Source organism: Gallus gallus, chromosome 4, assembly GCF_016699485.2.
Source record: "Gallus gallus isolate bGalGal1 chromosome 4, bGalGal1.mat.broiler.GRCg7b, whole genome shotgun sequence".
Taxonomy (NCBI): Eukaryota; Metazoa; Chordata; class Aves; order Galliformes; family Phasianidae; genus Gallus; species Gallus gallus.
Genome location: NC_052535.1, coordinates 17403617 through 17418275, shown reverse-complemented (window position 1 = coordinate 17418275; position 14659 = coordinate 17403617). Strand labels below are relative to the sequence as shown.

At 48.3% G+C, this 14659-nt stretch overlaps 1 protein-coding gene across 5 annotated transcripts in view; it reads left to right on the top strand.

The window, feature by feature from the left end:
- Nucleotides 1-14659, top strand: part of PASD1 (PAS domain containing 1) — an 88445-nt gene that overhangs the window by 29397 nt on the left and 44389 nt on the right. For 3 of the 5 annotated variants that reach the window (XR_005859855.2, XM_015278644.4, XM_004940851.5), the window contains exon 1: nt 11208-11516. The exons of 1 other annotated variant lie outside the window; for it this stretch is intronic. The gene's annotated coding sequence lies outside the window, so the exon portion shown is untranslated. Of the gene's footprint in view, nt 1-11207; nt 11517-11791; nt 11872-14659 lie in introns of those variants that run through there. One more of the 5 variants, XM_046941132.1, reaches the window with a different exon arrangement.

Genomic DNA, 14659 nt, shown 5'->3' with positions numbered 1-14659 from the left:
CTGGGTTTGGAGACCTGCTCAGGGAGTGGTGCTGCTGGTGGGGACACTGCCCAAGTGCAATGGGTGCCAGAGCAGGGCAAGCACAGGACTTCCCCACCAAGTGCCATTGTCTTCCCTTGACTTAACAGGCATGTGGAAATGGAGATCTCCAGAAACTTGGCAAAGGAAGAGAAAACGTGGCTCCACTCCCCTCACTGTCCAAGTGCTCTGGTTTTGTAAATGGAGCTGGGCTCCTGGTTTGAAGCAAGGAAATTCAGCAGCAGAGGTTCCTAAGCAGGCTGAGGGAGCATCCCCTGAGACAGCGACTGAAGGGATCAGTCTTTGAGCAGTGTGTTTAATGAGTGATAAAATATAATTGTCAGCTCCTCTGGGTAGTGTATTTATAGAAACAGCCAGCCACGTCAAACCGGCCCATTTTATCAGGCCAAACCTCACCTATTCATCTGTTACCAAAGGAAGGGATGTTCCCCAAGTCTGGCTGAGTTAGTGGTGTTCCTCATGTACCAATGCCTACAACTTGGCTTTACCAGAGCACTGCATCCTCACTAGTGAATTTGTGCTGTTATGGACCAAGGAGAGTAGTCCAGGCTCTGTTCAGGGTACTGCACACAAGCTAAGTTATTGCCACAAGGGAACCAGTATCATTTTTCTTCTTGTGTCTTTATCTAAAACTGCACTCAGTTGATGATGAAATGAAGAAAATACTTTTAATAAGAAAACCAGAAGCATTACCACATTGTCGTGGGATGTAGCAAAGCATGTGATTGAGGTGAGGTACAAAGTAAGGAAAGCTCATTGCTGCTGTGAGGCTGACTCTAATGAGTAGAGATCAAAATCCAAACTATTCTACCATCCTGACTTTTCTTATTCAGAGATTACTCTCTTCCAAGGTGGCTTTCTCTTGTTCAGTGTAGTAAGGGTGGCTGTATAGCGTGCATCTCCCTCTTTTGTGACTTTGTTGCAAGCAGATGGCTGTATTCCACAGATGCTGACATCCAGAGGTGATGTAGGCTAGTGCTGTGTGCTAGCTTGCCCTCCTAACCGATATATTCTGTGAATGGTATTGTTGAGTGTGTTAGTCATAGGTATGGCTGTGCCACATCTGGAGTCCTTATCAATAGAAGAAAAGCCTGCTTGTGCTGCTGGGCTATATAAAATGAAAAGAACTAGAAAGACACAGGGCAATGGCACTGCCATTATTTTTTGAGCTTTAGATTTGTGTGAAGTAGAGATATTAAATTGCACTTACATCAGAGGGCGGCAGGTATGAATTGAGGATACCAGGTTGAACTTCAAAATGAATAACATTAACTAAATTTCTACCTCAAATGCAATAAAATAAATGAACATAATTATTCTTTAGTCGCAAAGTCTGGACTGTTTGGACGAAATACAGTCATTTAGCTCAATTTTGTAATTGCATTAATAATAGAAGCCTCAATGTTGTGAAGCTTTTTTTCTTTTTAACAGAACTTAACCTGATTTTAATTCATATGCAGTTGGCATATGATAGCAAAAATATTATTATTAATTGTTTGTTATCATTAGCAAAATAATAATATCATTGTGAAGTGTCATAGAAAATGCCCCACTAGATTTTGCCAAAATTCACTCTGAAAGTCTTTATCTGTCCTGCATCTATGGGAGAAGAGATCATGTAATCTCTAGTAATTTTGGACAAGAATTAGAAGTTTGTATTCCCAGAGAATTACAAAGGATTTTGATTGAGGCCAGTGATAAGTCTTGGGAATAGTAACTCCCATCTTCACAATGCTTTATTGGTGTTAATGAGTACTTCCCAATACAAGAATAGCTCAGTAGTTATTATAGTATAAATATTAATGATGGGTTGAATTCTGAATACTTTTGAAGATGCAAGTGTTGTGTTCAGTGTTATAGTTATATTGTGGAGGTACTTCCTAGATACCGAAATCACTAATTCCTGTCTGGGAGGATAATGAGTGAGAACAAAAGTCTTTTTGATGTGGTGGTAACAGCAATGTGATGCATGGGGCTCTCTGTAAGGTGCTGGTGGCTGTGCACCAACATCCTGGCAGCACCAAAGGCTATGTGCTGTGCTCAGTGCATCCACAGCACAGCTAGTGGGAGCCTCAAGCCTTTCCTCTCTCCTTGGGATGGCTTCTTTAAAATCTCCTGGACTCCCTCTATTGTATTTAATGTTTCATGTGCTTGCGTAGTTCCATTAAGCAACACAATCAACCCTGGGAAGTTTTATGTATCACTTTTCATGTAAATTGGCAGATTTCCATCTGATAAACTGACTGAGCAAGTTTTGAACCCATTGGCTCTGCCCAGCCCTCTCCCCAAGAGGACTGGATGCTGCCAGCTGCTCCATGTACCTCCCCTACACTCTGAAATGAAGGATCAAGAACCTGAGTATATTAATTCTCATAGTACTTCTTTGTACCAATGCATACCCAAAGCTACTCATTCCTTCTGACTTTGACCAGATTATCTATAGTAATAAGAAGGATGAGATTTTCCTCATTATTTACAAAAATAATGCTGGCAAGAAAATCTTATTTTGCACAATCACTCATCAGTGCAAGATACTTAGAGGCTAAATATATTCTTCTAAGATATGTCTTTGGGCATCTGTTTTCATTCTGCATTCTCTCTATGAGCTGCACAGAGATGGCTTTCTTTAACATCAGTGTATGCAGCGTGGGTAGATCTGAGCACAGAATTCTGCCTGAAGATTTCTGTTGTCTTTTTGTTCAGTAAAAGGATATGGCTCTAATTTCTCCCATTTGTAAATTGCACACAAAGCACAGTCATAGGCTTGGCTGAAAGTCTCGAATTTTACCTTCCAAGCTACTCTAAAAATGCAGCTCAGGCTCTGCAGCCACCCAGATTTAAATCTAGTGCTCTAACACGCAGGGTAGCCTAAAAGAGTGTGCATTCTTCATATAGCACACAGCTATTGCCATGCAATTGTTGCAGAAGTGAGTTGATATTCACGAAGGCTTAGTTCCCTCGCAGCATTGCCCAGGCTGTATTTTATGAGGACGCACAAGCAACGGTGCCCTGTGTTACCATTCTGAGGGGATATTTAGAAAATGTGAGTAAGTTCTCTCCCCACTAGACATGATCAAGGGACACCTTCACACTCTCTTTGGGAAGCAGAAACAATACCAGTCTTGTAATAAAATAAAAAAAAAAATGTGTCCAGCTTTATTTGTACAAGTGTCAGACTTTAGCAAAGCTTAACGTCCTTCCCTTAGTGTATATTGTTCCACAGAGCTCTCTAAGGCAATTCTTTTCAATCTTACAGGTAACTCTCAAGTCAACCATCATGAGCTGGCAGTGAGCCCCACCCAATGAATTTTGCTTGTTTCTAGCACTCTGTCTAGGTTTTTGTCTATTAGATCAATGCAAATTTTCAATTGTTTATATTCCTCCAAAAGAGGAAGATTCCTGATACAGAGCCATTCAACCCCTTTATAGTTGTGAGCAATGGAAATCCTACACAGAGGGGAAAATGACCCTTCCAAGGCTGACCAGTCAGTGCTATCTCGGATGCCTCAGATCTGCCTGTTTGACTCAGGATGGGTTTGAAGTCTGTCCTGTGGATACCCACATTTCCAGCGCTTGGAATGCAAATGTTTTTGCCTCTTCTTTTCGGTTTCTTGCACAGCCCTTCAGGTCTGTAGCCTTTGTGAACAGGGAAAGCTGAGCACACAGACCACTGCTTCAAGCTGGCCAAGGAAAGCTTGCCTTGCCCCAGTGCAGGTGTGGTTATGAGGGTAGCCTTGACATTTGAAGCCCACTCTCAAAATGACTTGGTGTAGGAAAGACACATGTTGAACAGAATAGGTACCACCTGCCAATCCAGAAAAACAGCCCCCAAAAGAACAAAACAAAACAAAACAAAACAAAACAAAAAAAAACAAACAAACCTGGGGGGCGGGGGGGGGGGGGGGGGGGGGAAGCCTGAAACCTACAGAAAAGAGCAGTTCTCACAGCTCCTTCTCTCCCCCACATGCCAGCACAACCCCAGACCTGCCTGGGCTGGGTCAGGGCCAGCTTGTCCTCACTCAGGCCCTGATACTGTGAGGCAGCAGGTAAGCCGATCAGCCATCCCAGCCAGCTTCAGCAGCCCAGACCTGAAATAGAAACACATAACTGAGGACTGGCTGTGTGCTGAAGGATCTCCAAGTGTCCTCCAGAGGGTGGTGGAGGAGGGCACCTTGCTCTGAGATCACTCTCTGCTCTCTGCCCTCAATACGCCTCAGTGAGCACTGCCAGAAGTGGCTGATGTCCACATGGGTATTGGGTTTTGCCCATGGCAAGCAGGAGATGGCTGAGTTCAACCCCTCTGGCTGTGGGCCCTTATTTTAGAGGAAACTTGTTGAAAAGTTGAGGCTCTCACCTCAGCTCCACACAGGGGCTGTGTACTGAAGCTTCAAGGTATTATTTTTGCTGTTAAAAATGAAAATAAATATTATATTTGTTACTCAGTTGGGGTGGCACGTGAATAATGTTTTGTAAGATGCTGTTAAAGGACACACTGGGTCCCTACAGGATGTATTGGATCGCACATCTTTAGAAACAGTACAAAACAATGGGGGAAAAAAAAAAAGGAAAGTAATCTATTGCCTCTATATGCCAATGGAAAATAATTTAATTATGAAATGAAACTGCTGTACAACACTGCCAAGAGGGCAAACAAATGGGAACTTAACAAAAAGGAGAAAATTGTCAGTCTTTCAGTGCACAACCATTTGTTCTGAACAGCAGCAATTATGGAAATGTGCAGAAGAATGTTTCAATGATGATAAATCTGCAATATGTCAGGGAATATTTGGAGATTCTTATTTAATTACTGTGACTGCACAAATTAAACAGTGGAAAAAAGTTGTCAATGCTGTTTTTTAAAGCAAAGTAATAGATCCAGTGCCAAAAGCAACATGGTTAACGTCGGCAACTAAAAGAGTTTCCCTCTAGGCTAAGCCTTGTGATAAAGAAGAGATGTCACTTGTTAAGCACTTCTGAACATGTTTGGAAAGGTTAGGAAGTAAATAGCCAGAATGATTACAGATTGGTTCACTAATGGTTTGCTCAGCCATATATTTCATCTCAGTGCATTATTTGTGTTCCAGGTGTGTACCCACAATTCTTGACTACAGTTTGATGCATTATTTCTTCCCCTCCAGAAATCACTTGAATCCCGGGTGGTGGTGGACATCCCCAGTTCTGCCCATAGCATTTTCAGACACAAACACACATCATTTCTGATAAATAAAAAAAAGGAAGGCGTTCTCCTGTTCCCCTGCTGTTTGTCTAACAGACATGGCTGCAAATGCCAGTCCCAATACTGTTGTGCTGTGGGGGCTCATGTAAACTTTTTGCCTGATTTTCTCATCTGTAAATTAAGCAGAGGGTTTTTCTTGTATTTTTTTTTTAATTTTAATTTTAATATATTTTTTTTAAGGTTTACCTTTGCAAAGTGCTTTAAGGTCTAATATTGAAGAGCTACCTAAGAAATAGGTAATAACCAATTTTAGACACAAGGCAATACCCCACTGTAAAACACAGAAAAGCAATGGCTGCGCCTAAAAACCCCACGCTGAGCTGCTGTCAAGGACACAGAATTTGTAGGACGTATGAATGGGAGCGTTTCCTTATGAAGACGCAGTGCTGAAGTGGGTTGTGTGCCACGATCTGCTGCAGTTGTCATGGCAAGTATTCACATTTCCCATAGCAACAGAACCGGTAAATAACTGCATAAAACGCTGCATTAAGTGACCAGGGCACAAGTTAATTCTCTCATCGGCATCCTTAACTTGAGCACTCTTCTGTAGATGAAGCACTCCACTGAAAAGCGAGCTTTCCTTTGTGACATGTTTCCTCTTCATAGTTTCATTATGATTCACCCACCGGTTGCTGCGCCAGTGACACGCTCTGTGCCACGCACGCACTGCTGTGTGCCGCCTCGATGAGCCCAAGGAGATGATGACGGGGCAGCAAACCCGCAGGGAGGGCCGTTTTTATAGCAGTCTGTGCCTAATGCAGGTCAGCCCAAGTTCTGGGAGTGAAAGGACTGAGGCTCTACAGGAAACAATGCACTTCTAAAATTATTGTCTGAGTGTCTCTCTCTTGTTTTTCTTCAGTTGAAAGGACTGTTATTCTGCAGCCTAGCACTGCCGTCAGTGTCAGAGGTAGGCAGAGGTATTATGTGGGCAGGGTGGGGATGAAAGATGTGGGGAACTAGAAGATGAACACAGCCTCAACTCTTCATTAATTGTGCTCCAGAACAAGAGGGTTTTTCAATTCCGTTGAAATAAATTTGTTGTAAGCAACCATATCCCAGAGGGTGATTTGTGATGATGTTCGGAGAAGCTCTGGGCTGGGTCTGCAGAGCGTGACCAGAGTGTGTGTGTATGCGGTGCTGAAGGCAGAATTGTGTACAGGGGTGGATGGCCTTCATGAGTAACACCGAACCTTGCTGGCAGGTGGTTAGTGCAAAACAGACAGGAACCATGTGTCTGAACCCTTTCGCTGTGGGCAGACTGGAGGTGTCACGGAGGTGCCCAGCCAGGTGGGATGTGATGGGCAGCCCCAAGGTCTGGGTGAGAGGGTGGCAGTTCCACACGGGCACCATAATGGGGTCAAGAGGAGAGACCAGCTGTCCAAAGGAAAAAAAAAACAGTTTCCCATACGTCTTGCCTCTGCAGAATGACCCGAGTTCCATAGCAAGTGGGTGCATCAGACTGCTTCTTCTTTATCCCTCGCTCACAAACCCTGATCAAAGGTGATGGTATTCCTACTTAGATAAGGAAACTCCAACTACATATTCACTTTCTGTAGAAAAACAAAGGTGTGACCACCTGCAGCTGCATGGCACCAGCTGATTTCAGCGGGTCGGCGGGCGTTGTTTGCACTTCTTTGGACAGACATTTTGCCACCCTGCTGGCAAATGAAATCCGTCACATAATATTTGCTTCTAGCGTTATAGTCAGTTCATTGATGGTGCTCAGCACCTCCTCTGTGCCCAGAAAAACACACATTTCTGTGAGTAGAGAGTGCATCCCACGCAGTTCTGTCTAATTCTTGACACGTTTCAGTATTGTTCAGTGGTAAAACTCTGTGACAAAGTCTCCCAGACTTGCATTTTAACTTGCTTTTGGGCAGGTATGAGCACAGCAGCATGGCACCAGCAGTGCCTGGTGCTTTCAGTCTGTCTCACTCCCAGGATCAGATCTCTGTGGAAGATCAGATAATTTATTTTATAAATCCATTAATTTATTTAGAAGGCCTCTGCGCTTGTAAAAACAACTAAATCAGTAAAAGGGCAGAAGGAAAACAGTGGGATGCACCCAAGGACCAGGTTGACTTGGGATCAGGGACACACACTGTTTTCTTTCCTGCATGTGACCTGAAAGACCATTGCAGGAGATGTTTGAAGAGCTGTCACTATGCCCACTTAGCCCATATTTAAATGCAGCAGCCTGACTTTGTCTTCGGTGCAGCTTCCAGAAGATACAAACCCAGGATCAAAGCAAATTAATGCATAGGTGTCTTATCCTATAGGATCCCACTGAGATACAGCTGGAGAAGCTTCGGAGTCTGGATGCTCACAGAACAATAAGGAGAGAAGGGGGTGCCCCTGCTCTTGCTTTTGCAAGGCTTTTCCCCCACTTCTTTGAGTCAAGCAGAATAGCAGACCATGAGGATTCTTATTTACAACAGACAGTAACAGTTTTTCCTTTATAAAAATAATAATTGTTTAAAGTATGATCAGCTTCATTAAAATATTCTTCTATTCCATTTCCCGACCTGATCTCTGACTTTGGCACCTCTCAGGTTTCCAAATGAGTACAAACATATTCTACATGGTTGCAGAGGAGTCGGATATCACTCTTGCTTGGTGCTTGGTGGGACAGCAAGCGGCTCCTGCCAGGTTGGACACCAAAGGGGAATCCCGTTCACACTAGAATAAATGTGGTTGGTTTTTTTTTTCTCTGCATTTAATGGAGTTTCCATTCCCTTTTCTGAGCCTAAATGAGAGCGGGATTTTACCCATCTTCTCATGTGACTGTGGTGCAACCCTGAGTTTTAATTTTAGTCTTTTTGAAGGGAGAAAAATGAAGGCAAAGCTGCATAGGCCCCAAGAACAGATGCATCTGCAAAGGGAGAAGCACGCTAATACTTGTGGGGTGCTGCTCGGAGCGCAGGGCTGCATACTGACAGGCTCTGAGGCAGTATATTTTGTATATTACAAGTAAATGTGACTAAAATATCCCAGAAACTTCAGCTATATTCTTTAAATTCAACTCACTAATTATTTAACCATCTTCCAACTTTGATTCTGTTAAATAACCAATACCATCGTTCAGAGCTGAGAATTTAATCTGCAGAAAATTCTGTCCTCGGAGAAGATCAAAGTGACTTCAGCAGTGTTAAGCATACACCTACAGCACTTGATCCTGAAAAAAATGAACTGTGTGTTCAAATCAGTCTATCCCTTCATATAAGTCCCCATCCATTAACCTAAGCCCCAGCGCCGGGATCAAGGACCAGTAGAGATCTTGGAAAGCAGAGATCTGAAAATGTGACAGAGGCACCAGAACTCTGCCAGGCTGCGAGGGAAGTGCCTATTTGCTCCTCTGCACCCACTGTCACCACTGTAAAAGACGGAGAGTCTCCTCGGTGATATAAATATGAAAAATAAGTGCGTACATTGGAACACAAGGGTGCAATAGCTCTGCTTCTCAGGCACAGCTCAAACTAAAGAAGAAGGAGCTTAAATTCTTTACCCGGCACAGTATCAAGGTACCAGCATTGTGCAGCAGTGCCAGCACAATACTCTCCATGTCCTGCCAGTCCCGGAGTGCAGCACCTGAGCCACATCCCAGGGCCCAGCATATATACTGTACTGCCCCAGCCCCTGTGGATCCAGGCAAGGGTGCTGCTTCTGCTTTGTTGCCTCTGTTCCCCTCTATTCTTTTCGTGTGGCTTACCCCAAGCCTTCCAGTAGCTGCTGCATGAAAGAACAGCATCAAGTTGAAATTACAGGCATGCTTTGCAGTGAGGCAGGCTTGGGTGCTGATTTGGGTCATGGCACTGTGTAGGATTCCCCGGAGTGCTGGGCATGTACCACAGGGACAGGCTGTAAACACACACATGTAAACACACATTTTCTTTGCTGTTCTTATTTGATGGCCAAACTCAGTCACCCTTTGTCTTTATAGCTGCTGACATGTCCTTGCAATGCAACACAGTCAAAAAATAATACCAACCACTCCAAGAGTTTGGCACCCATTGCAGAGAACAGCCACAGCTGCCCACCTCTGCGGCATGCTGAGCAGTGCATGGGTTCTGTTGTGCCAGCGTCTGCCTCACCGCTCCTGTTTAACTTCTGGAGGGATCTTAGCAGAGAGTGCGTTCTTTGGAATGAAGTAATTAAAGCCATCCACATGGAAACTCTTTCAGCTTTGCCACAGGGAGAGCGGCCCCACGCTTGCTCAGCCTGCTCCCCACTGCGGCTCTACCTGCCAAGGGTCTGGGTTCAAACACTTCAAACATGACATGACCTCTGGTCAGAACATCACATTACTGTGATTAATGCATGCCATGACGTCCCGCGGGGTTTTGCTGCATTGTAACAGCATTGGTGTTGTTTGCTGAGCTCGCTGGGCTCACAGGATGGGCTGTCCGGGCTTGACCCTGCTCTGCGGGGGGAACCAGCACACACCGTGCAGCTGGATCCAGAGCTGTCACAATTTGTGCAGTGTCTGCAGGGAACCCTGCCCTCTGGGGCCGCATCCTGCCTGTGCAGCCCATGGCATCCCTCTACGGGGTCTCAGCTTTAAGCATCACACCTGTAGAGCATGCAGCGCTCTCCCTGGGATGGAACCAGTTCCCCACGTGACCATCTGTGCAGGCAACAGCATCCTCCCAGTGACTGCTGCTCACTTAGCCAGGCTGCCCTGCAAACCCACATCCCAGCTCAACTGAAAAGCAGAGGAATGCCACATTTGGCAGCTACTTGCACCTTGCCTGAGAAAAGGTGGGAAGGGGTTTTGCTACGTGGACTGGAGAAAGGTTGCCTTCTTTCGTGGGACCAGGTTGTGGTCCCACAAAACACCAGCTCTCGGTGGGAAAACGAGCTTTGCCATGTGTGGCAGTTCACATTGCTACACCATGCTTCCTCTCCTGTAAGAGAGCAGAAATAATAACTGAATGCAGAGGTACCCACTCCTTTGCCCTCATCCGTAACAGCAGCTGCTCCTCAGGATTGTCACTGTAACAACATCACTTCCCTTTCTGTGGTAGCATTAGGTTTCCCTGTAGCAAAGTCCATCGTCCAGAGCCTCCTTTGGGTTCCGTTCTGCCCCCAGAGCTGTGCCAAGTGGATCGGGCAATGCAGAGCAGGAGCCCTGAGCTGGGAATCAAGTACCACCATGGCAGCGCTGCAGGCAGCAATGCCGAGTTCTGCAGCACCGCAACGGCACGGCTGAAAGGTAGCAACAAAGCCGACCTGATGGTGTGAGTGCGCTGCCTTGGAGGGGGCTTACGGGATGCAGGTGCCCGCAGCGGGTGGGGTGTAGCTCAGAGACCCTCATGATGCCTTCAGCCTTCGTGCCAACGCTTCAGGTGCTTCCAGAGCAAAAAGAAGCGGCATTGAAGTCTCGTCCGTTCGCGTTACCCAAAGGAACGAGAGAAGCGGCCGCAGCTCCCCGGCCCGCTGCCCCCGCCGTCGGCACGGGATGCTGCGGGAGCGGGCGGGAGCCGCGAGCTGCCCCTGGCCCTGGGAGGAGGGGAGAGATTCACGGCGGAGAAAGGGAAGGAAAAAAAGGAGTCCTATGAGGAAGGAAGCGGCAAATGTTAAATCAGTGACTCATGGTGCGGAATGACTAATCACGTCAAAGAGCAGCTTGTTTGGGGCATGGACTCGGTGCCGAAAGCCGGCTGGATCAGGCGGAGCGCTGCTGTGCCCGGCGGGGCTCGGCGGCCGGAGTGCTCCGGTGCGTTCCCCGTGGGTCCCGCGGGCGGTGCGTGCCGGGCCGCGGCCACGCCGAACCTCAGCACCACCGGGCAGCACTGACCCACTTTCCGCCGGCCTCACGCGGGCTGCTATCCTCCTGCGCGCTGCCCTGCCCTGCCCTGCCCTGCCCTGCCCCGTCCCGTCCCGTCCCGTCCCGTCCCGTCCCGTGAGTGCGGGGCGGGGCCGCGCTCCGCGGGTGGCGGTGCGGGCGGCCGCCGGTGGCAGCGGGGCGGGAGGAGGAGCGCGCCTGTGCAGTGCCGGGAGGCCGGGCTCTGCCCGCCGTCGCGTTACACAACCGGCCGCCGCCACCGGCGTCTCCCCCGAGTCCCGCCGCAGCGCGCCGGCAGCTCGCACCGCCCCGCAACCCCCGCCCGCCCCATGCCGCGCGTCCCGCGGGCAGCGGCGCCCTGGGCCGGGCGGTGACCCCCGGCGCAACGGGGGCAACGCGCCGGGGCCGGGCATGGCACTGAGAGCGGCTCCGGAACGCGCGTCCTCCTCCCGGACGGTACGTACGCTGCGGGACCGCCGAGCGTCGGCGGGGGCGGAGGGTCCCCGTGCCCCTGCGGGGGAGCCCGGCTTAGCCCTGCCCTCGTCCGGCACCCCCCGGCGGTCCCGGCGAAGTTTCGGGGAGATGGGAGATTTCCAGCGCAACTTAACGCCGAAGTCGTGTCGCGTTCCAAAAAAGCGGCGTGGGGCGTCGGGCGCAGGCAGCGGGGGGAGGGGGAGCGGGGGTGCGGGAAGCCGATTGGGTTGCGGGGAGCCGGTAGGGCTGCGGGCTGCGCCGTCCTGCCGGCGGGAGCCTGTTCGCTGCAGGCTACCGTGGGCTCCATCGGAGTTTCCTCGTTCTGCCGTGGTTTTCGGTCAGTTTGTGAACGCGTTTTTCTGAAAATACGGTGGAGAATGGCTCCGAACTGAATCTCGCGCCTAACTGTAGAACGTAAAAGCCAGGTTGAAAAGTTACTCTTCTCACGGGGGCTGTGGGAGCATTCGGTTTTACGAAGTGTTTCCGCGAGAAGCAGAAATTCGGGGATATTTGAGAGCTCCTCATGCGGTTCGCTCACGAATTGGGTTTGCGAGAGGTAACTCCATAGGCGGCCGGCGCTGGGCTGGGAGCGAAGCGGAGCCGGGCCCCCCGCTCAGGGTGCGCGGTGGAGAACCGCCGGCCGGCACCGAACCCTCCGTCGGGTGCCTCTGTGCGGCGGGGGCGAGCCCGCGAGGATGCGGCGGCCGCGGTGAGAGCCGCCCAGGTGCCCCTCGGGCTGCGGGCGGCCGGGGCAGAGCTGTGCCCAGCCGGGGCCGCCCCGTGTGCCCGGCGAGCGGCGAGGCTGCCGGAGCTCACGGCGTGCGGTGTTCGGTGTGCGAGGAGTCGCTTTGTTTTTAGCAGAATGACGGCTCCCCTGTGTCCTTAATATGCTGGATCGCTGCTCACCCATCCTCAACATGTGGATACGGGAACTTGCCTCAAAGGAGCAGCGTTTGTGGCTTGCACTGTCTTCATAGGTCAGTCCTATGAATGCTGTTTGAGCACCAGCTGTTTAACGAGGATGCAGCGTGAACCTCTTGCTCTCAATATCGTGCAACACCGTGTACCATTTTGTTGGAGAATTTGTTTAGTTCTTACAAACTTCCTGGGCTGCAGCTCCTTGCTGTAGTTATCCTCTCGGAAAAAAAATGCATTTAGGTTTCTGGTTTTCTGGAAAATACTTTCCAAAACCAAGAAGAGGCTTCTCCTGTCGTGCACTGATCGAAGCAGATCGGCGTGTCGGTGAGTTGGTGCAGAGGAGCAGAGCATCCTGAGCACTGAGAGCATGGCGAGGCTCCAGGGCTGCCCGACCGCTGCCCCATGGCACAGAGGGGAGGCTCCTGGGGAAGCCAGGTGGGGAGGCTGTATGAGTGGAAGGCATTGGTACCTCTTAGGCTGACCATGTGTTCACTGCTGAGTCTTGAAAGTTTTTCTCGGTGATGTTCTAGGAAAAAGTAAATGGCTGTAAGAGTGGTTATTTCTGTTCTTTTGTTCTGTTCATTCAGAGCAGTGGGTTAGAATTATTTGATCTAGAGAAAAAGTAGAATTGGTTTGAATGTTTTTTGCTAAACTACAGACTTCCGTGACGTTTGGCAGAAAGTCCTGCAATGGTTCCTGTTTTTTTTTACCACTCTGTTTATGTCTCAAGTTATTTCACGTGTTTAAGACAGGTCGAGTACTCAAAAACAGCTGAAGGTTATTAAGCATTATAAGCATTAAAAGTAGCAAGCGAGGAGGTCTTAATTCAAGTCGCATCGTGTTGGAAGCAACACGAGATTTCAGAGACACTGGTGTCAAATCCAACTTCTGCTCATCAGTAATGTCAGAAAATGGTGCCACGTCTTTACAGTTTGGAAGCAGGGCTTGTCTATGCACACAAGTTGCATTGTTTTGGCCTGAATTATGCAGCTGCCCAAGAACAACACAAAGGGTTTAGCGCTGACATAGCTTGCTCCTTCCGAGGTGGAGGAATGAGCTATGTGCCTATACCAGAATGCTGAATCCAGGCTTGTGCTGGGGTAGTTAGGGACTTTAGGGGAATAACATCTTTAACCAAAGTAGTAAAATAAAAATCACGTGGAACAGTACTGTTGGTATTATTAAAGTGATCCAACTCTGTTTTCCTTACACACCTCCTGTTTCCTTGTTTCTCTGCTGTTTCTGGTTGTGTGCAGCCCGTGGCCTTGTGCCGAGCCAGCCAAAGCTTTCTCACCAAGGCCCCCTGAGCCCTGCAGTGAGCCCCAGGTGGTGGCAGAGCCCTGTGCCAGCTGTGTCCGCAGCAAGCCCTGCCACCTCGGAACCATCAGGTTTGGTCAGAACACAGGGACACATGCAATTAATGAGAGAACTCAACCTACTTCATGTTCCATTATTGGCTTTGGCCTTGCCTACACAGAGAGATTACACCAGTTGACCTTAAGTCCATTTTTAAAGTGATTTGATTAACCTGATGTGACCTTGTGCATGGGCGTTCTTATTTTGGTGCAAATGAACTTATTTTGGTTTAACCAAAACCTGTCTTTTGTCAGCTTAGGCAGAACTGAAATAAACCATGCCCAAACTGAAAGGAGAACTTGTGTCTGTATATAATGACACAACCTGTGCATGAAAGCGGAGCCTTCTGTAGGATCTGGAGCAGTGTGGTGTTCAATAAATCTGTAGGAGACCAGAAGATATTCATAGCAAAGTTAAAACAAACAAACAAACAACATCAACAAAACCATAAATCAAACCAAACCAAGCCAAGAAAAACTGCAACATCTTGGTGAGACAAAAGAAAGAGTCCCAGTGATCTTGGCTCTGGATAACCAAAAGCAGTGCACCAGGCTTGCAGCGAGGCTGTCCTGGGGCTCCTCAGCTGCAGGGAGGGGAAGTGTTTGCATCCTGTACACGCAGTCCCAACTCAGCTAAAAAATAGAAAAGTGATGCAGGGAACTCTAGGCGTGTTGGCTTGAATGCAATAGTACATGGTGTCTCATGACATATTTTGTAGGAAAGAATAATTAGACGTGGAAATAATGAGGAAGAATAAATTGCAGTGAGATTTTATCAAAGATGGATTGTGGCAGACTAATCTAACATCTTTTTTATATAACAGATTTCTTAGGTGGGGTAATGCGGGAATG